Here is a 21890-nt window from a genome sequence, read left to right as displayed (position 1 = left end):
TAGAAAGGTAAACCAGAGAATGTACATCTAAAGTAGTGAAAGGTAAATTAAGAGGTTTCAGGAAGAATTATTTGAATTCACCAGACGGGGTGGTTGCTGGGAAAAGTATTAACCACATCCAAGTGCAGCATGAAGGTCTGCAGACGCAGTATTGAATTAAAAGGGCGGCACAGTTAACATAGTGGTTAGCACAACCCCTTTACAGTGCCAGCGATTGGGACCGGGGTTCGAATCCTGCGCTGTCTGTCAGGAAATTGTACATTTTCCCCATATCTGAGTGGGTTTTCCCCGGGGCTTCAGTTTCCTCCCACTGTGCAAAACATAATTGGGTGGCACAGACTCAGGGCCGAAATGGCCTGTTACTGTGCCGTATGTCTAAATGTTTAAAAAAAAATAAAAACACAATGCTGGAGAATCTCAGCTGGTCAAACAGTGTAGTTTGCAGTCAATGCAGTGTAGGTATCCTTGCAGGGGGCTTTTTTGTTGTGGCACCTGCTGACATTTTTTCATACCTTGATGAAGGGCTCAAGCCCGAAATGTTGGTTATGTATCTTTATCTCTGCTGTATAAAGTCCACTGTTTGACCTGCTGAGTTTAACCATATAACCACTTACAGCACAGAACAGGCCAGTTCGGCCCTACTAGTCCATGCCGTAGCAAATCCCCACCCTCCTAGTCCCACTGACCAGCACCTGGTCCATACCCCTCTAGTCTCCTCCTATCCATGTAACGATCCAGTCTTTCCTTAAATGTAACCAATGATCCCGCCTCGACCATGTCTGCCGGAAGCTCATTCCATATCCCCACCACCCTCTGCGTAAAGAAATTTCCCCTCATGTTCCCTTTATAATTTTCCTCCTTCAATCTTAAACCATGTCCTCTAGTTTGAATCTCCCCCTTTCTTAATTGAAAAAGCCTATCCACATTTACTCTGTCTGTCCCTTTCAAAATCTTAAACACCTCTATCAAGTCCCCTCTCAATCTTCTATGCTCCAGAGAAAAAAGCCTCAGTCTGCACAACCTTTCCCTGTAACTCAGACCCTGAAATCCTGTCAACATTCTCATGAACCTTCTCTGTACTCTCTCTATTTTGTTTATATCTTTCCTATAATTTGGTGACCAAAACTGTACACAGTACTCCAAATTTGGCCTCACCAATGCCTTGTACAATTTCATCATAACCTCCCTACTCTTGAATTCAATACTCCAATTTATGAAGGCCAACATTCCAAATGCCTTCTTCACCACACCATCTACCTGAGTATCAGCCTTGAGGGTACTATTTACCATAACTCTTAAATCCCTTTGTTGCTCTGCACTCCTCAATTGTCTATCATTCAATGTATATGACCTATTTAAATTTGCCTTTCCAAAATGTAGCACCTCACATTTATCTGTATTAAATTCCATCAGCCATTTCTCAGCCCACACCTCCAGCCTTCCTAAATCACCTTTTAATCTTCGGTAATCTACCTCACTGTCCACAACACCACCAATCTTTGTGTCATCCGCAAACTTGCTTATCTAATTCTCCACCCCTACATCCAGATCATTAATATATATAACAAATAATAGTGGACCCAGGACCGAAACCTGAGGAACTCCACTAGTCACCGGCCTCCAATTGGACAAACAATTTTCTACCACTACTCTCTGACACCTTCCATTCAACCACTGCTGAATCCATTTCACTACCTCCTTATTTATACCTAATGCCTCCACCTTTTTTCCTAACCTCCTTTGGGGATCTTTGTCAAAAGCTTTACTAAAGTCCAAATAGACAACATCCACAGCTTTCCCTTCATCAACCTTTTTTGTAACCCCCTCGAAGAACTCAATCAGGTTTGTCAAGCATGGTCTACCCCTGACAAAACCATGCTGATTACTCCCTATCAATCCCTGTTCCTCCAAAAATTTGTAAATAGCATCCCTCAGAACACTTTCCATCAACTTGCCCACCACAGACGTCAGACTTACAGGCCTATAATTCCCAGGTTGCATTTGGACCCTTTCTTAAACAGAGGAACCACATGCGCCACCCTCCAATCCTTTGGTACCACCCCCGTGGCCAGTGACATCCTAAATATCTCTGTTAATGGCCCCACTAACTGTCCACTAGCCTCCCTGAGTGTCCTAGGGAATATTTTGTCCGGTCCGGGAGATTTATCTTTTTTAACACAGCCATCACTACCTCCTCGGTTATCCTTATATGGTTCATGACCTCCCCACTATTTTTATTTACTTCAAATGGTTCAACTTTTTTTTCCCTAGTAAATACCGAGGCAAAGAAATCATTCAAAATTTCCCCCATTTCCTCAGACTTCTCACTCAGCCTACCCTCGCTATCTACAAGGGGTCCAATTTTATCTCTAACTAATCTTTTACTTTTAATGTACTTATAGAAACCCTTTGGATTTATTTTTACTCTGTCAGCCAAAGCCTCTTCATACCTTTTTTTGGCCTTTCTAATTTCTTTCTTAAGATTCCTTCTACACTCCTTGTAGTCCTCCTTCAACTTCTCAGGTCCCTGCTCTTTATACCTCTTGTACACCTCCCTTTTTCTCCTAACCAAATTTCCAATATTCCTCGAAAACCAAGCCTCCTTATGACTTCCAGCCTTTCCTTTGATCCAGACTGGGACATAACTTCTCTGTACCCTCAAAATTTCTTTTTTGAATATCCTCCATTTTTCATTAACATCCTTACCTGAAAATATCCTGTCCCACTCAATACTCCCCAAATCCCTTCTTATTCCTTCGAAATTTGCTCTTTTCCAATCCAGAACCTCAACTTTAGGCCTCTCCTTGCTCTTCCTTAAAACTACCCCAAACTAACAGAATTATGATCACTAGACCCAAATGGTTCTCCAACATTAATGTCCGCTACCTGACCTAGCTTGTTCCCTAACAGGAGATCCAGTATTACACCATCCCGAGTCGGTTCTTCTACTAACTGATTTAGAAAACAATCCTGAACACATTTAACGAACTCCAGCCCATCCAGCCCTCTAACCGTATGGGTATCCCAATCAATGTGTGGGAAGTTAAAATCTCCCATGATCACTACCCTATGATTTTCACACATATACGTTATCTCCCTACAAATTTGTTCCTCTAATTCCCTTGGCCCATTTGGTGGTCTGTAATACACCCCTATTAGCACCCTCTTGCCTCCTCCACCCCTCAATTCCACCCAAACAGCCTCACTGGTCGAAGCCTCTCATGCATTGTGTGTTTACTTCAAGGGCATCATGTTCACTTAAGAGTAAAACTGGATGAACTGTGCATATTGGTTTTTGAAATTCAAGATCATATTTTCCAAATATTGTACAAGGCTGTGTGTTTATAAAACTTTAAATTTAAATTTTTTAAGTTAGATATACAGCATGGTTACAGGCCATTTCGGCCCACCAATCCATGCTGCCTAATTTACACCCAATTAACCTACAACCTCTGATACGTTTCGAACAGTGGGAGGAAACCAGAGCCCCTGGGGAAATCCCACTCAGACGTGGAGAAAAGGTACAAACTCCTTACAGCGTCGGATTTGAACCCCAGTCCAGATCACTGGCACTGTAAATTGATCCCCCTAGATTAGCCATTCTCAGTGGGGGTGGGGGGGAATATGGCACCACGGGGGAGAGGGAACAGCATATTTGAGGGGGCCCCCCCACAGACTGAAATCAAAATTTAAAATAAATGTTTTTACGTCATTGGCAGGAGAGAAGTGTGGAAAAGCAGCTAAACTTGACTGCTTCACAGGGAAGGGGCCCATGAGCAGTGTCCAAAGAAGGCCATAGCCAAAAAAAGGCTGAGAATGGCTCCCCTTGATAACAACAGGAGTTTCAGTCAAACCTTGGATAGAGAAATGTGAGCATACTGAAGAAATGACTTGACACAGCAGGTTGTGAGAGAATGGGGTGAGGCAAATCTGGTGAAGTCAAATGCACTTATCACCCAAAGTCAAAGTATTGTCATTTAAGTGCACTATTTTCCCAGAGTGCAGTGGCAATGCCCAAAGGCACCTGTTCTATTCGAGCAGTACACCATTTGTACTGTCTCTGAACAGAGCTTAAAGGGCAATGTTTTGACTCAAAGGGTGAGAGAACAAGTTGTCATAACAAACTAGTCAGGGGTAAAATTGCAATATTTTAAAAGACATTTGGACAGGGACACTACTAGAAAAGGCTCAGAGATATTGTTGGCCAAATGCAGTAAAATGGGACCAGCTCAGAAAGCTCCACATGGATCATTTGGGTCCAAGAGCCTGTTTTCGTCCTGTTTAACTTGATGAATTTGTCTACGCATCAGATCGATCCATTAGGAGATTTTTTATTTGAAGGTTAAAGCCTGTAGAATAAATATTTCAAAGCTCAGTAATATGTCATGGTCAAAGAGCAGGAAACAGTCCATTTGGTACATCAGGACCATACTGATCATCAAGTACAAATCTTTGGTGAGACCACACTTAGAATATTGAGTTCATTTCTGTTCGCTTCATTACAGGAAGGATGTGGAAGCTATGGAGAGGGTGCAGAGGAGATTCACCAGGATGTTGCCTGGATTGGAAATTAAGTCTTATGAGGCAAGGTTAGCAGAGCTGAGACTTTTCTCTTTGGAGTGAAGAAGGATGAAAGGTTACTTAATAGAGGTCTACAAGATCCTGAGAGGCTTTGATAAGGTAAATAGCCAGTGCCTTTTTTCCCCAAGGGTGGGATAAATTAACACCAGAGAACATGTGTACAAAGTGAAGAGAGGAAAGTTTAGGGGAAACATCAAGGTTAAGTTTTTCTTTACACAGAGTTGTGGGTACCTGGAATGCCTTGTCAAGGGGTAGTGGAGTGGAGGCTGGAAACACGAGGGGTGGCATGGTTAGTGCAATGCCTTTGTAGCGCCAGCAATCGGGACTGGACTGGGGTTTGAATTCTGGGTTGTCTGTATGGAGTTTGTATGTTCTTCCCATGACTGTGTGGGTTTGGCTCCCACCCTTCAAAAACACAAGTGGGGTGTAAATTTGGGCAGCATGGTCCAAAATGGCCTGTTACCGTGCTGCATGTCTAAATCAAAAAAAAATTGAGACTCAGGCAAATGCGTGAAAGAAAAATAGAGGGTTAGGCTGTAGGAAGGGTTTAGTATTTTTAGGAATATATAGGCCGGAATAACATCGAGGGCTGAAGAGCCTGTACATGGCTGCAGTTTTCTAAGTTCTGAGACTATCAGACATAGGAGCAGGATTGGGTTATTCAGCCCATCAAGTCTGTACCACCATTTGAATCATATGGTCATGAGACTGAAAAACATAGGAATGGAATTAGGCCATTCATCCCATTGAGCCCACTCCATTCCATCATGGCTGATTTACTATCCATTTCACCCTCATTCTTCTGCCTTCTCCACGTAACCCTTGATTCCCTTCCTGATCAAGAACCTATCTATCTCTGTCTTAAATATTCCCAAATGACCATTCAAGGCAAGAAACACAAAAGTCTGCAGCCGCTGTGATATTAGTGAAAACACAACAAAATGCTGGAGGAACTCCGCCGGTCTTTCAGAGTCCATAGGAGATGAAGATATATTGCTGATGTTTCAGAATAATGAATAAGCAAAGAACAAGCATTCCTTTAATTTAGTACATTATGGGTAACAAAATTTATTTCTGTCTCTGTTCTAAAAGGATGTTTTTGTTCTCTGAGTCCCAGACTCCACCACCACAGGAAACCTCCTCTCCACATCTACTCTATTGAGGGCTTTCAATATTCAGTAGGTTTCAATGATCCCCCCCCCCCCCCCCCCCCCATTCTTTTAAACTGCAGCATGTGCAGGCCCAAAGCAAATGCTCCTCATATTGCTAACCCTTTCATCCTACGGATCATTCTCGTGGACCTTCTCCAGCATCCTTCCTTAAATAAGATCACAAAAAGTGCTGACAATATTGCAAGTGCCTTGAGAAGCCTCAGCATTCTCATGGCTAATATATTGTACAAATTGCCCTAACCTAGGCTATAAATCAGTGATTCTCAACCTTTTTCTCTCTACTCACACACCACTTTATTTAATCCCTAGGCCATTGGTGCTCTGTGATTAGTAGGGATTGTTTAAGGTGGTATTTGAGTGGGAAGGTTGAGAATCACTGCTCTAGACCCAATTGTCACTGAAATATTTTGCTTGAGAAAAATTGTCACTGGCCCATTTCCTTTGGAGTTATGAAACCGTGCGAGTCAATGAGGGACGATTAAAACAGTGGCTTTCAAACTTTTTCTTTCCACCCACACCCCACCTGAAGTAATCACAGAGCACCTATGGCATAAGGAGTATTTAAAGTGGTATGTGAGAGGAAAGAAAAAGGTTGAGAACCACTGCTATAAATAAACCCAATGACCTGATCTCCACAGTCGACTTGGCAATGAGCTCCACAGATTTATACCCTCCAGCTTAAATTTTTTGTTGTATTTTTAAATTTGATTTGAAAATATCATTTACAGCACAGTTCAAGCCAATTCCAGCCATGTAAATAGGTGGCATCCAAATTAACGTACAATCCAGTAGGTTCTATCCTCATCTCTGTTCTGAAGGGACATCTGGTCCCAGAGTGGAGCACTCTGGTCCTAGACTCTCCCACCTCTGGAAAAATCTTCCCCACATCCAGCCCTTTGAATGTTCAAAATACACGTTCACTGAGTGAATGATATGGCGATCAGTTCTGGTCACCTCACGACAGGAAGGAAGTGGAGGCTTGGGAAAGGATGCAGAGGAGATTTACCGGGAAAATAAGTTGAGACGAAGTTAGCGGAGCTGGGACTTTTGGAGTGAAGAAGGATGAGAGGAGACTCCATAAGATTTGGAGAGATTCTGATAAATAAACACCAGAGAACATGTGTACAGAGTGAAGGAAGTTTAAGGGTGTAGCGACTGCTCCACACACCGAAACGCACCCCAGGTCACGGTGGAGGTTTCAGTGGAACTGTTTATTTAAACTTCACGCACGCGCCCTTTCAGGGTGGCGTGAGCTCCGCCCCTGCGTCGGCGGCGGCGTCATCACGTTCGACCTATGCCACGGGGCACTGAGGTCCCCCTCCCCGACGGCGCCCTCTTCCCACGGCTGGGGCGGGCGGGGCCGGTTCGCCCCAAGTGATGTGCGCCGCCGCAGGGGGAAGTTTTTTGCACAGAGAGTTGTGGGGGCCTGCGATGCCTTTCTGGGGATGGTGGTGGAGGCTGGAACATTAAAGAGACTGGGAGACAGGCACGTGAATGGAAGAAAAGTAGAGGGTCACGAGGGGAGGAAAGGTTTAGTATTGTGGGTAGGAAATAGGTCGTGGGCCGAAGGGCCTGGCTGGGTCGAAGGGCAGGAGGGAGACGCGGGTGATGATGAAAGATTTGAGCGTTTGCCCCCCCTCCCAACCCTCCCCGAGGATGGGGGGGAGAGGGAGAGCGCTGGTCCCGCCCAGTGTTGCCAGAGTTTGCACCTGTCGTTGCGGAATCTCACCTGATCGAGCCAAACTCTCCCGGGGGCGGCTCTATATTTAGCTGTTGCGGCTCTCGCCTTCCAACCCTGGCGGCCCGACCCTTGTTAGGGACATTGCTACTCAATCAAATAAAGAAAGCTCTCGCCCAGGACGCGCTGAGTTGGGGGAAACCGACCACCCCGACGTTCAAATCCCCCCCTTAACATCAGGGTCCAAAGCAGCGTGGATTATCTCGGCCAGGGGGAACCGGGGGACCCTCGCCCAGGCAGTGATTGAGCAGCGGACCGGGTTCCGGCCGAACTGAGCGACAGTTCTTGCCCCGTCCCCTGCTGCCGGCGCCCGGACCCTGCGAGGGTCCGCGGGGGGGGGGGGGGGCCCGGGCGAGGGTCCGCGGGGGGGGGGGGGCCGGGCGAGGGTCCGCGGGGGGGGGGCCGGGCGAGGGTCCGCGGGGGGGGGGCCGGGCGAGGGTCCGCGGGGGGGGGGGCCCGGGCGAGGGTCCGCGGGGGGGGGGCCCGGGCGAGGGTCCGCGGGGGGGGGGCCCGGGCGAGGGTCCGCGGGGGGGGGGCCGGGCGAGGGTCCGCGGGGGGGGGGGCCCGGGCGAGGGTCCGCGGGGGGGGGCCGGGCGAGGGTCCGCGGGGGGGGGGCCCGGGCGAGGGTCCGCGGGGGGGGGCCCGGGCGAGGGTCCGCGGGGGGGGGGCCGGGCGAGGGTCCGCGGGGGGGGGCCGGGCGAGGGTCCGCGGGGGGGGGGCCGGGCGAGGGTCCGCGGGGGGGGGGGGCCCGGGCGAGGGTCCGCGGGGGGGGGGCCGGGCGAGGGTCCGCGGGGGGGGGGGCCCGGGCGAGGGTCCGCGGGGGGGGGGGCCCGGGCGAGGGTCCGCGGGGGGGGGGCCGGGCGAGGGTCCGCGGGGGGGGGGGCCCGGGCGAGGGTCCGCGGGGGGGGGCCGGGCGAGGGTCCGCGGGGGGGGGGGCCCGGGCGAGGGTCCGCGGGGGGGGGGGCCCGGGCGAGGGTCCGCGGGGGGGGGGGCCCGGGCGAGGGTCCGCGGGGGGGGCCCGGGCGAGGGTCCGCGGGGGGGGGCCGGGCGAGGGTCCGCGGGGTGGGGTGGGGGGGGGGGGGGGGGCGGGGGCGGGCGCTTCGCCTCCCTCCCGATGTGCGATGTAACGGTTTCGCAGGATCAGGAATGAGCAGAGTCATCGCGCTCCTGAAATCCGAAGCCGCCACTGATCCCCCTCGAGCAGCTGATCAAGGCGTTCACTTGTGGCCAAACGTCTCGATGCGGATATTTCAACCCTTGCCCAGCCCACATCCATACATGTAAACACTGGCCCATCTCACATTCATACATGTAAACACTGGCCCATATCACATTCATACATGTATACACTGGCCCATCTCACATTCATACATGTAAACACTGGCCCATCTCACATTCATACATGTAAACACTGGCCCAGCCCACATCCATACATGTATACACTGGCCCATCTCACATTCATACATGTAAACACTGGCCCAGCCCACATCCATACATGTAAACACTGGCCCATCTCACATTCATACATGTAAACACTGGCCCATATCACATTCATACATGTATACACTGGCCCATCTCACATTCATACATGTATACACTGGCCCATCTCACATTCATACATGTAAACACTGGCCCATATCACATTCATACATGTAAACACTGGCCCAGCCCACATTCATACATGTATACACTGGCCCATCTCACATTCATACATGTAAACACTGGCCCATATCACATTCATACATGTAAACACTGGCCCAGCCCACATTCATACATGTATACACTGGCCCATCTCACATTCATACATGTAAACACTGGCCCATATCACATTCATACATGTAAACACTGGCCCAGCCCACATTCATACATGTATACACTGGCCCATCTCACATTCATACATGTAAACACTGGCCCAGCCCACATCCATACATGTAAACACTGGCCCATATCACATTCATACATGTAAACACTGGCCCAGCCCACATTCATACATGTATACACTGGCCCATCTCACATTCATACATGTAAACACTGGCCCATATCACATTCATACATGTATACACTGGCCCATCTCACATTCATACATGTATACACTGGCCCATCTCACATTCATACATGTAAACACTGGCCCATATCACATTCATACATGTAAACACTGGCCCAGCCCACATTCATACATGTATACACTGGCCCATCTCACATTCATACATGTAAACACTGGCCCATATCACATTCATACATGTAAACACTGGCCCAGCCCACATTCATACATGTATACACTGGCCCATCTCACATTCATACATGTAAACACTGGCCCATATCACATTCATACATGTAAACACTGGCCCAGCCCACATTCATACATGTATACACTGGCCCATCTCACATTCATACATGTAAACACTGGCCCATATCACATTCATACATGTAAACACTGGCCCAGCCCACATTCATACATGTATACACTGGCCCATCTCACATTCATACATGTAAACACTGGCCCATATCACATTCATACATGTATACACTGGCCCATCTCACATTCATACATGTATACACTGGCCCATCTCACATTCATACATGTAAACACTGGCCCAGCCCACATTCATACATGTAAACACTGGCCCAGCCCACATTCATACATGTATACACTGGCCCATCTCACATTCATACATGTAAACACTGGCCCATATCACATTCATACATGTAAACACTGGCCCAGCCCACATTCATACATGTATACACTGGCCCATCTCACATTCATACATGTAAACACTGGCCCAGCCCACATCCATACATGTAAACACTGGCCCAGCCCACATTCATACATGTATACACTGGCCCATCTCACATTCATACATGTAAACACTGGCCCAGCCCACATCCATACATGTAAACACTGGCCCATATCACATTCATACATGTAAACACTGACCCAGCCCACATTCATACATGTATACACTGGCCCATCTCACATTCATACATGTAAACACTGGCCCATATCACATTCATACATGTATACACTGGCCCATCTCACATTCATACATGTATACACTGGCCCATCTCACATTCATACATGTAAACACTGGCCCATATCACATTCATACATGTAAACACTGGCCCAGCCCACATTCATACATGTATACACTGGCCCATCTCACATTCATACATGTAAACACTGGCCCATCTCACATTCATACATGTAAACACTGGCCCATATCACATTCATACATGTAAACACTGGCCCAGCCCACATTCATACATGTATACACTGGCCCATCTCACATTCATACATGTAAACACTGGCCCATATCACATTCATACATGTAAACACTGGCCCAGCCCACATTCATACATGTATACACTGGCCCATCTCACATTCATACATGTATACACTGGCCCATCTCACATTCATACATGTAAACACTGGCCCATATCACATTCATACATGTAAACACTGGCCCATATCACATTCATATATGTAAACACTGGCCCATATCACATTCATACATGTAAACACTGGCCCAGCCCACATCCATACATGTAAACACTGGCCCAGCCCACATTCATACATGTATACACTGGCCCATCTCACATTCATACATGTAAACACTGGCCCAGCCCACATCCATACATGTAAACACTGGCCCATATCACATTCATACATGTAAACACTGACCCAGCCCACATTCATACATGTATACACTGGCCCATCTCACATTCAAACATGTAAACACTGGCCCATATCCCATTCATACATGTATACACTGGCCCATCTCACATTCATACATGTATACACTGGCCCATCTCACATTCATACATGTAAACACTGGCCCATATCACATTCATACATGTAAACACTGGCCCAGCCCACATTCATACATGTATACACTGGCCCATCTCACATTCATACATGTAAACACTGGCCCATATCACATTCATACATGTAAACACTGGCCCAGCCCACATTCATACATGTATACACTGGCCCATCTCACATTCATACATGTAAACACTGGCCCATATCACATTCATACATGTAAACACTGGCCCAGCCCACATTCATACATGTATACACTGGCCCATCTCACATTCATACATGTAAACACTGGCCCATATCACATTCATACATGTAAACACTGGCCCAGCCCACATTCATACATGTATACACTGGCCCATCTCACATTCATACATGTATACACTGGCCCATCTCACATTCATACATGTAAACACTGGCCCATATCACATTCATACATGTAAACACTGGCCCATATCACATTCATATATGTAAACACTGGCCCATATCACATTCATACATGTAAACACTGGCCCAGCCCACATTCATACATGTATACACTGGCCCATCTCACATTCATACATGTAAACACTGGCCCATATCACATTCATACATGTAAACACTGGCCCAGCCCACATTCATACATGTATACACTGGCCCATCTCACATTCATACATGTAAACACTGGCCCATATCACATTCATACATGTAAACACTGGCCCAGCCCACATTCATACATGTATACACTGGCCCATCTCACATTCATACATGTAAACACTGGCCCATATCACATTCATACATGTAAACACTGGCCCAGCCCACATTCATACATGTATACACTGGCCCATCTCACATTCATACATGTAAACACTGGCCCATATCACATTCATACATGTAAACACTGGCCCAGCCCACATTCATACATGTATACACTGGCCCATCTCACATTCATACATGTAAACACTGGCCCATATCACATTCATACATGTAAACACTGGCCCAGCCCACATTCATACATGTATACACTGGCCCATATCACATTCATACATGTAAACACTGGCCCAGCCCACATTCATACATGTATACACTGGCCCATCTCACATTCATACATGTAAACACTGGCCCATATCACATTCATACATGTAAACACTGGCCCAGCCCACATTCATACATGTATACACTGGCCCATCTCACATTCATACATGTAAACACTGGCCCATATCACATTCATACATGTAAACACTGGCCCAGCCCACATTCATACATGTATACACTGGCCCATCTCACATTCATACATGTAAACACTGGCCCAGCCCACATTCATACATGTAAACACTGGCCCATCTCACATTCATACATGTAAACACTGGCCCATCTCACATTCATACATGTAAACACTGGCCCAGCCCACATCCATACATGTAAACACTGGCCCATCTCACATTCATACATGTAAACACTGGCCCAGCCCACATCCATACATGTAAACACTGGCCCATATCACATTCATACATGTAAACACTGGCCCAGCCCACATCCATACATGCAAACACTGGCCCATCTCACATTCATACATGTAAACACTGGCCCATCTCACATTCATACATGTAAACACTGGCCCAGCCCACATCCATTCATGTAAACACTGGCCCATCTCACATTCATACATGTAAACACTGGCCCATCTCACATTCATACATGTAAACACTGGCCCAGCCCACATCCATTCATGTAAACACTGGCCCATCTCACATTCATACATGTAAACACTGGCCCATATCACATTCATACATGTAAACACTGGCCCAGCCCACATCCATACATGTAAACACTGGCCCATCTCACATTCATACATGTAAACACTGGCCCATCTCACATTCATACATGTAAACACTGGCCCAGCCCACATCCATACACATAAACACTGGCTCAACCCACATGCACATCTGTAGTAAACACCAACAATACCAGGGCATATAGAAAGATACAGCAAAATGGCATGGCCTTGGAGAAGCTTGGTTATCAGATGCTCTCTTTTCACAAAGCACAACCTTTTTACTTTGATTTCCTTGCACTTGTAACTAACTCCATGCCCTGTAACTCTTCTCTTTCTTTGGTTTGGCTTCGCGGACGAAGATTTATGGAGGGGTATGTCCACGTCTGCTGCAGGCTTGTTGGTGACTGACAAGTCCGATGAGGGACAGGCAGACACGGTTGCAGCGGTTGCAAGGGAAAATTGGTGGGTTGGGGTTGGCTGTTGGGTTTTTCTTCCTTTGTCTTTTGTCATTAAGGTGGGCTCTGCGGTCTTCTTCAAAGGAGGTTGCTGCCCGCCAAACTGTGAGGCGCCAAGATGCATGGTTGGAGGCGAGATCAGCCCACTGGCGGTGGTCAATGTGGCAGGTACCAAGAGATTTCTTTAAGCAGTCCTTGTACCTCTTCTTTGGTGCACCTCTGTCTCGGTGGCCAGTAGAGAGCTCGCCATAGAACACGATCTTGGGAAGGCGATGGTCCTCCATTCTGGAGACGTGACCCACCCAGCGCAGTTGGGTCTTCAGCAGCATGGATTCGATGCTTGCAGACTCTGCCAGCTCGAGTACTTCGATGTTGGTGATGAAGTCATTCCAATGAATGTTGAGGATGGAGCGGAGACAGCGCTGATGGAAGCGTTCTAGGAGCCGTAGATGATGCCGGTAGAGAACCCATGATTCAGAGCTGGGCCCTGTAACTATTCTTACCCTGTTGCTCTGCATGGTTACGTGAATGATTGTGTTGACTTTGCTGGACTGCTCATAGAAGAACTGTGCCAAGTGTATTGTGACAACAAATTTGAATATAGTTATTTGGTTGTACCAGCTCTCCCTTCCTGTTTCCCTCCTCTTCTACCCCAGCTCTGAATTCCACCCTCCACTCAATTCTCACCTTTCTCTGCTCCTGGTCTCCTCTCCATATCCAATTAAAACCTTCTGTCTGTTAGTCTGTACTCCTCCCTCTGCAATTTCTTTTAATTCAGATGCCTTCCCGCTTTTTACTGATACCTTGAAGAAAAGGTCAGGCCTGAAACATCAGTTATCTATCTTTACTTCCTTTGGACGCTGCAAGGCCTGCTGGGATACTCCAGTATCACTGTTTTTACTACAATCCTAGCGTCTACAGACTTTCGTGTTGCATTGATCACAGAAATGCCAACACTACACATGGATATATTCATGCCCTCTTCTTTGCAAATATAGGTTCATAGGTACATGTGTATTCATGCATGTAGTCTTGGATACATAAAAGCATGCAACAAACATGTGCGTACAGACCCACACATGTCAATGTATTATTATTATTTTTTAATTTATTTTTCAGTTTTTCCATAAATATATTCATAGAGTTTTTAAACTTTTATACATTTCAAATATATATTAAATGTTTTCAAATGAAAAACAAACAAACATTTCTCCCCTTTTTCCCTCCCTGCGCCCACCAATGTGAGAATATAATGTTGGGTACTGTCAGTTCTTTGTTTCTGGGATATTATACTTTTCATACATTGAAGGGTCAAGTTTTTACATTTGGACCCCTACATAATCTAAGTATGGTTGCTGTTATTAATAAAAGTGTCCTATTTATTTTTTAAGTTGTACATAATTTTCTCCATGGGTATACAACTACACCACTCTCTGGCCCATAAGTAGTGGAGAGTCGGACTTCCAGGTGATTGCTTTACACTTCTCCACGTCAATGTATTATTTAAATCAATGGTTTTCAAACTTTTTCTTTCCACTCACATGCCACCTTAAATAATCCCTCCACCATGGAAAAAATAAAAAATAAAATATTTTTAAAAAATTAATACATTGACATGTGTGGGTCTGTCTGCACATATGTTTGTTGCGTGTTTTTATGTATCCAAGACTACGTGCATGAATACACATGTGCCTGCGAACATATATTTGAAAAGAAGAGGTCATGAATATGTGTGGTGTTGGCATTTGTGTGATTAGTAAGGTGTGAAGATCCAACTGCGCTGGGTGGGCCACGTCTCCAGAATGGAGGACCATCGCCTTCCCAAGATCGTGTTCTATGGCAAGCTCTCCACTGGCCACTGAGACAGAGGTGCATCAAAGAAGAGGTACAAGGACTGTTTAAAGAAACCTCTTGGTCCCTGCCCCATTGACCACCGCCAGTGGGCTGATCTCGCCTCCAACTGTGCATGCTCTTGTTGGCATGAAGATTCAAGATTATTTTTACTGTCATGTAATAAAACAGAAAATGTGATATTACATGAAATTTCCTTTGGCTTATCATAAAGCAGACAAAGATTCGCTATCAACGAAATCAGCTCAATCAGAGAATGAGAAACAAAAGCTAATCCCTTCACAGTTACTGAATGTCTGTGGATTGGCCTCCAGTGCTTCTGCAACCACTCAGCTTTCAGTCCAACCATTAGCCACCCGAGCTCCAGAAGCAAACCTCTGGCTCAATCAGAAACCTCCAGCGCCCTCTCTGTTCCAAGACCTGGTACCCCTTCAGCCAATCTCGAGCCAGTCTCCAACAGTTCACAGCCTGTTGATTGCAGCCGCTCGCAGCCTTCGTAAGTTCCCATGGGTTGCCAGTAGTTAATGGCGAGGAAATTGAGCCGCACATTTGCAGGAGATTTTAGAGATGCCTAAATGCTATAGAGTAGTGAAAACAGGAAGCTTCAGCGATCCAATCATAGGTTGAGCTCACGGAGGGGGAAAATAGGGGAGAATATCTGAATACAATCAGGAGAATTTTCAGTATGTTTCTACACCACACCGCCCAGCACACGCTCTGTTCTCACATCAAGAAAGAGGTACAGGTGCCACAAGACTTGCACCACCATGTTCAGGAACAGCTGCTACCCCCACACCATCAGACTCCTCAACAACAAACTCAATTAGGGAGGCTTACTTTTGCACTTTGTTGATTTTTTTTTCTCTATATACAGTATTGTACAGCCAGTTTATTTTACATTTCATTTGTTTACACGTATACATCATCTTGAGTACAGTTTTTTGCACTACCAATTCGTGGTAATTGTGCCTGGCCCCCAGGAAAAAAAGAATCTCAGGGTAATATGTGATTGTTATGTTTGTAACTCTGACAATAAATCTGAACTTTGAACCTTTTTTTTCTAGCCTCATGAGGAAACTGGATTTGACTTGGTTTTGGAAATGGGCCAGGCCAATCAGAGCAAATGATAGTGCAGGAACATCTAGTAAAGAGCAATCAAAAATCATAAGGCTTAAAATAGTCATGGAAAAGCGTATGCATCACTCCAAGATAAAAAAAAATAGCCACTTGGAAGAAGGCCAGTTTCAATAGGATCAGAACAGATCTGTCTCAGATAAACTGGATTCAAAATTTGGCAGGCAAAACTGGAATTGAACAACGGGAGGCATTTAAAGTGGTGTTATCTCAGTTGCAGTCCAGGTATATTCCCTCAAGGGAGAAGGGTATGGATGTTCAAGCCAGAAAGCTAGAACTCTGTGGATGAAAATAAAACAGCGTGAAAGGAGAGCAAATGACAGGTGCCTGGTAGTTAGCGCAAGCAAGGCTGATTACTGAACATTCAAAGAGAAAGCGAGAAGAGAGGTAACAAGGACACAGTGGCAGAAAATAAGATGGGGAAACCAAAAATATTCTACAGGAGTATAAACAGGAAATGGACTGGTAGATGAAAGAGACCAAAGAGGAGGTCAATGGAGTAAAAACTTGAAACAATAATCAGGATTGAATGAGCAGTTGTACAGGAAAGATTGGATCAATTATAAAAAGCTTGCATGAGTTTGTTAAAGGTAAACTTAATCTAACTAACCTGAAACCCCAGTGGGTCAGTACTCGGAACATTTTGTATATATTATGGACCAGTGTTTACAGCAGCCATTCTCAACGAGGGCCCTATGCACAATCCACCACCACCCTGCCCAACCCTCACCTCCCCCAGGGGCCACAGCACTTGTTTTCTTTTCATCTCCACATAACACAAATATTTTAAAAAAGATTTTTGTAGTCCGTAGGAAAGAATTACGGAAGAAACCAAAACTTGACTGCTTCATGGGGAAGGGGGACCATAAGCTTTGAGTAGAGTCCTAAGGCGGGGGGAGGGGGGGGCATAGCTAAAAAAAGGTTGAGAATGGCTGGTTTACAGGGCACAAGCGTCCAAGTCTGCTGATGGTGTAGCATTTGAGGGGAATTGTCATAAACTTCAAGGAATTGGAATGGGAAGAAATGTGGGATATAAAACATGATGCAGACAAATTTGATGTGTTTGAATTTGATTGGAAATTAAACAACAATATAAATTAAATGGCACAACTGTAAAACCAGATCAAGATTGGACAGATCAGGGGCTACATTGAGAGTTTGCTGAAATAAAATGGGGTTATTTGGCAGTGTTTAGAAAAGCATTCCCAGAGTTTTTTAAGTAGGTTCAAAAGACCAGGAAAGTTGTGATGGACCTTGATAAAATATTAGCAAAACACGAAAATCTGCAGGGACTGTGTTGAAGTAAAAACACACAAAGCTGGAGAAACTCAACAGGTCAAGTGGTGTCCTAAATATAAAGGTAAAAGCTTGAGCCTGATGCGTCAGTTCTGTGTTTTCACCTTCGCTATTTAAAGGACACTGATCGATCTGCTGAATTTCTCCAGTTTTGCTTGTTTTTACTCTATAAAATACTGTCTATGAAAAGATATGAAGGCTTTGTAGAGGATGAAAAAATAATTTCCAAAATGTTATGTGGATGGACTGAAGATCCTTCAAATAGAGAGACTGTGAGTGGACTTGATAGAGGTATTTACCATCAGTGTTTCAATCACAAAGAAGGCTATACTTTGTGAGATGTCTGAGGAGATTCAGTATTTCACTGAGGACTCTCATAAACCTCTCCATGGAGAGCATTCTGTCTGGTTGCATCACTGCCTGGTATGAAGGGTGCCAACACTCAGGACGGGAATAAACTCCAGAGGGTTGTTAACTTGTCCTGCGACATCACAGGCACCAGGCTTCGCTCCATCAAGAACATCTACATGAGGCAGTGTCTTAAAAAAGCAGCCTCCATCCTCACACCCCCGCCTCCCAGGCCAGGCCCTTTTCACTTTGCTACCATCGGGAAAAAGGTACAGGAGCCTAAAGACGAGCACTCAGCGGCACAAGGACAGCTTCTCCCCTGCTGCCATCATATTCCTGAATAATCAATGAACCAAAGACATTGCTTTACTTTTCGTGCCCTATCATTTTTATTATTTTATTTTTTTATAATAATGTCGTAAGACGGTTATAATCTGAATGTTTGCTCTATGATGCTGCCGTTAAACACCGAATTTCATGATTTGTTCTTTTTTTTTAAACTTTATTTCAAATTTTATGACATGAATAAAATAAAAATTACATTTAAAGAAATAATAAAAAAGAAGATAATAAAAATTAGAATACTACATCATTAAACTACACAAATTAACCCCCCCAATAATTATAACACAACATTAATCGTCTAATTTAAAATTAGTCCAACCCTCCCCCCACAAAATAAAGAGTGAAGAATTAATTAACAATGTTGTAAATAAAATAGAAAAAACTCCACTTACAAAAAAAGGATAAAACTTAACAAAAAAAAATCAATACTAAAATAATACCCTTAAACATATATTTAAATCAACCACATATCTGTTATACAAAAAATCATAATTAATAATACATAAATACAGAATTTCCATTAATACCAAGTTTCCTTTATAATTCATCGAGAGAACAAAAACATCCCTTAGAAAAACAATCAAATAAACTTTTTATTCCCTTCCCCTCCCCTTATATAAAAAAAAGAAAAAAAAGTTCAAACTCTTATAAAATTCTCCATATTCTTCATTTATAACATCTTCAAAATTCTCTATCGAAATTAACTTAATTTTATTAAACTCTTCTCCCTCAATGTATTTGTACTTGGTTTTCTTCTTTTTCTTTTTATCACCTTTCCCCTCATCTTCCTCTTCATCTAATTCAACATCCTCAATTTTTGACTTATTATCTTCTGTGACATCATCCTCTTAAAAAAGAGAAAAAAAGAGAAAAAAAAACCCAAAAAAAAGGAGAGAAAAAAACCTCCTAATTCCCTTTCAATTACAATCAGAAAACAAAAGGAGTTCAAAAATTTTTTTATTTATTTAAAAAAAAATTTTAAAAAACCTTCACTTCTTAATGCAAAAATTAAAAACAAAAAAAAACAGGTCAGAGGTCACGACTACCTCCTCCTGTTTAAACCGCCCAAAGCGGTAACTCCCCCAAAATATTGGGTGTGAGATAACTCACAGGTAGCTGATGACTTCTGGAAACTAGTGCCCACCCAGTTCCCTCTCCCAACTCCCATTTCATTAAACTATCATCATTATTTAAACTCTTCTCAAAAAAAAGATAAAAGATTTATTTTTTTTAAATCAACGTTACCACTTCGGTCACCATTGCTTCCATTTCTTTTAAAAATCTGGATCCCATCTTACATCTCTACTCTCTTTGGAGACCTTGAAGGACTACATCGTTCCTGAAACTGCATGATTGGTAGAGACTGAGCAAAGTCCATAACCTCTTTAGGATTGTCAAAGATCTTTGGCTGATTTCCATCCTGAAAAATCTTCAGTTCCGCAGAATACCTGAATGTTCCCTTATGTCTATTTTCCACAACCGTTCTTTCACAGAATTAAATTCGCGTCGTTGAAACATAATTTCTTGACTCAAATCTTGATAGAAGAAAACAGGATTATTCTGAACCATCAAAGGAGGTCTATTTTTCTGGGCATTTCTAATAGCCGTACGTAAAATAGTCTCTCTGTCACAATAGTTTAAACAACGGATCAGAACAGATCTTGGATTCTGTCTTGAAAAAGATTTTCTTCTTAAAACTCTATGAGCACATTCCAGTATTAAATCTTCAGGGAATTTATCCTGTCCTAACACTCGTGGAATCCATTCAGTAAAAAATTTTCTTGGATCTGGTCCTTCTATCCCTTCTGGCAAACCAACAATTTTCACGTTGTTCCGTCTAGATTGATTCTCCAAATAATCAACCTTTTTTGCTAAATTTTTATTTTGGATCTGCAATGTTTCAATTATTCTATTTTCATCTTGCAGTTGATCCTGTACATTGACTAAACCTTGATCACACATTTCAAATCTTTCAATGGTTTCAAGCTTAAAAGCTCCATTAATGGCTTCCGCCATCGCATTAATCTTGGAAATAAACGGGTTCACAAAATTAGCTAAGTGACTCAATACAGAATATATCTTATCTTCAAGATCCTTAACAAACATTTCAACAGAAGTAGATTCAGGCATAATGGGTCTTGCTGTTCCTTAGAGACCACGGAATCTTCTGTCTCTTCCCTTAATTTAGTATCTTTTCTAGCAGTTTGACTTTGTATAAAAATCCCTCTCAAAGTCCCCCCAGCAATGCCAGGAGACTGAAGATCAGGATTATCTTTAAGCAAATCTCTTTAATCATCTTCACTGAATCGATGTCTGGAAAAGCCGTTGTAATGGAAGATGCATTTTGCAGCGCCACCACTGTTGCAGTCGAATGACAGCTCTTTAACTCTCCAGCTGGTGGCGCCCCAGCTGATTCAACTGTCAAAGTCTCAGTAACAGCACTCACAGTGGCCGTTATGTGAAATACTGGCATCCGGCCAGCTCTTTGTTCTGAAAGCTGTTGAGTGCGACCTTCGGAGAGCCTTACCGGTATAAAACGGAGTTTCAATGCCGAATTCTGTACGTCTTCTTCTGGATCCATTCTACGCTGAGTCCTGGCTTCTTGTAAACAGGTAGGCTCAGACAATTTCGGAAAATGTAGTTTTTTAACAGTCTGTTGATGTTTTATTTTTGCATATAAACCATTAGCCACTAATCCAGCACCTCTTATTATTTATAAACTTTTAAAAGAGAGAACTTTAACGGGCACTTAAAGACAAAACAATAAATCAGAGTCAGGAGAGGTCTTGAAGGCACGTCTGTTCCCTACGCCATCTTGCCACGCCCCCATGATTTGTTCTTGATGATAACTCCTGATTTTGGAACAAGAAGGTTAGAAAAGATCTATTGACGTTGGCAGAGTGGCTATGAATTAGGAAGCATTTATTGAAAATGACTGGTAATAGAATCAAACATTACATGAGGATTTTCTTTGGAAAATAAATAGTTATGTCCTGTAATATGCTACCTTGGGTAACAGTGGAAGTGGAATCAATTGTAGCATTCATAATGGAGCTGGACACGATTTTGTATTGAAAAAGCTAAGGGACAAGAGTGTGGCAGTGGAACAAATTAAATTGCTTTTGCATAGGGCAGCTTCAGAATCATTCTGATTCATACGTTTTATGGACATATTCAGGAAGGTGAACCATCTGACTGATTTTTGGGATCAGAGAGGAAAGTATTTCAGACTGGGGGCAGCAGACCTTAAGAAGCCTACTGTTTATCTGAGAAGTGGCAGCTGGTCAGAATCTTGGGACTTTTCTCATGCTACAGATCATTGTTTTCAGCAAGTCCAATCAACATTATGTAAAGAAAGAACCTACGCCCTGAATGAGGTTTGTTTTCCATTATGCCT

The 21890-nt window shown here is 44.2% G+C and overlaps 1 protein-coding gene and 1 long non-coding RNA gene across 3 annotated transcripts in view; one reads left to right on the top strand and one right to left on the bottom strand.

Moving 5' to 3' along the window:
* LOC138746565 (uncharacterized) overlaps nucleotides 1–7817 on the bottom strand; it is a 35346-nt gene extending 27529 nt beyond the window's left edge. For both annotated transcript variants that reach the window (XR_011347032.1, XR_011347033.1), the window contains exon 1: nucleotides 7483–7817. This is a non-coding gene — a long non-coding RNA (uncharacterized lncRNA). The remainder of the gene's footprint in view (nucleotides 1–7482) is intronic.
* scn4aa (sodium channel, voltage-gated, type IV, alpha, a) overlaps nucleotides 1–21890 on the top strand; it is a 159670-nt gene that overhangs the window by 9804 nt on the left and 127976 nt on the right. The gene's annotated exons all lie outside the window — the stretch shown is intronic.

The sequence above is a fragment of the Narcine bancroftii genome, chromosome 12, assembly GCF_036971445.1.
Source record: "Narcine bancroftii isolate sNarBan1 chromosome 12, sNarBan1.hap1, whole genome shotgun sequence".
In the NCBI taxonomy this organism is placed as follows: domain Eukaryota; kingdom Metazoa; phylum Chordata; class Chondrichthyes; order Torpediniformes; family Narcinidae; genus Narcine; species Narcine bancroftii.
Note: the sequence above shows the minus strand (reverse complement) of the source record. Positions and strands in the feature narration are given on the sequence as shown.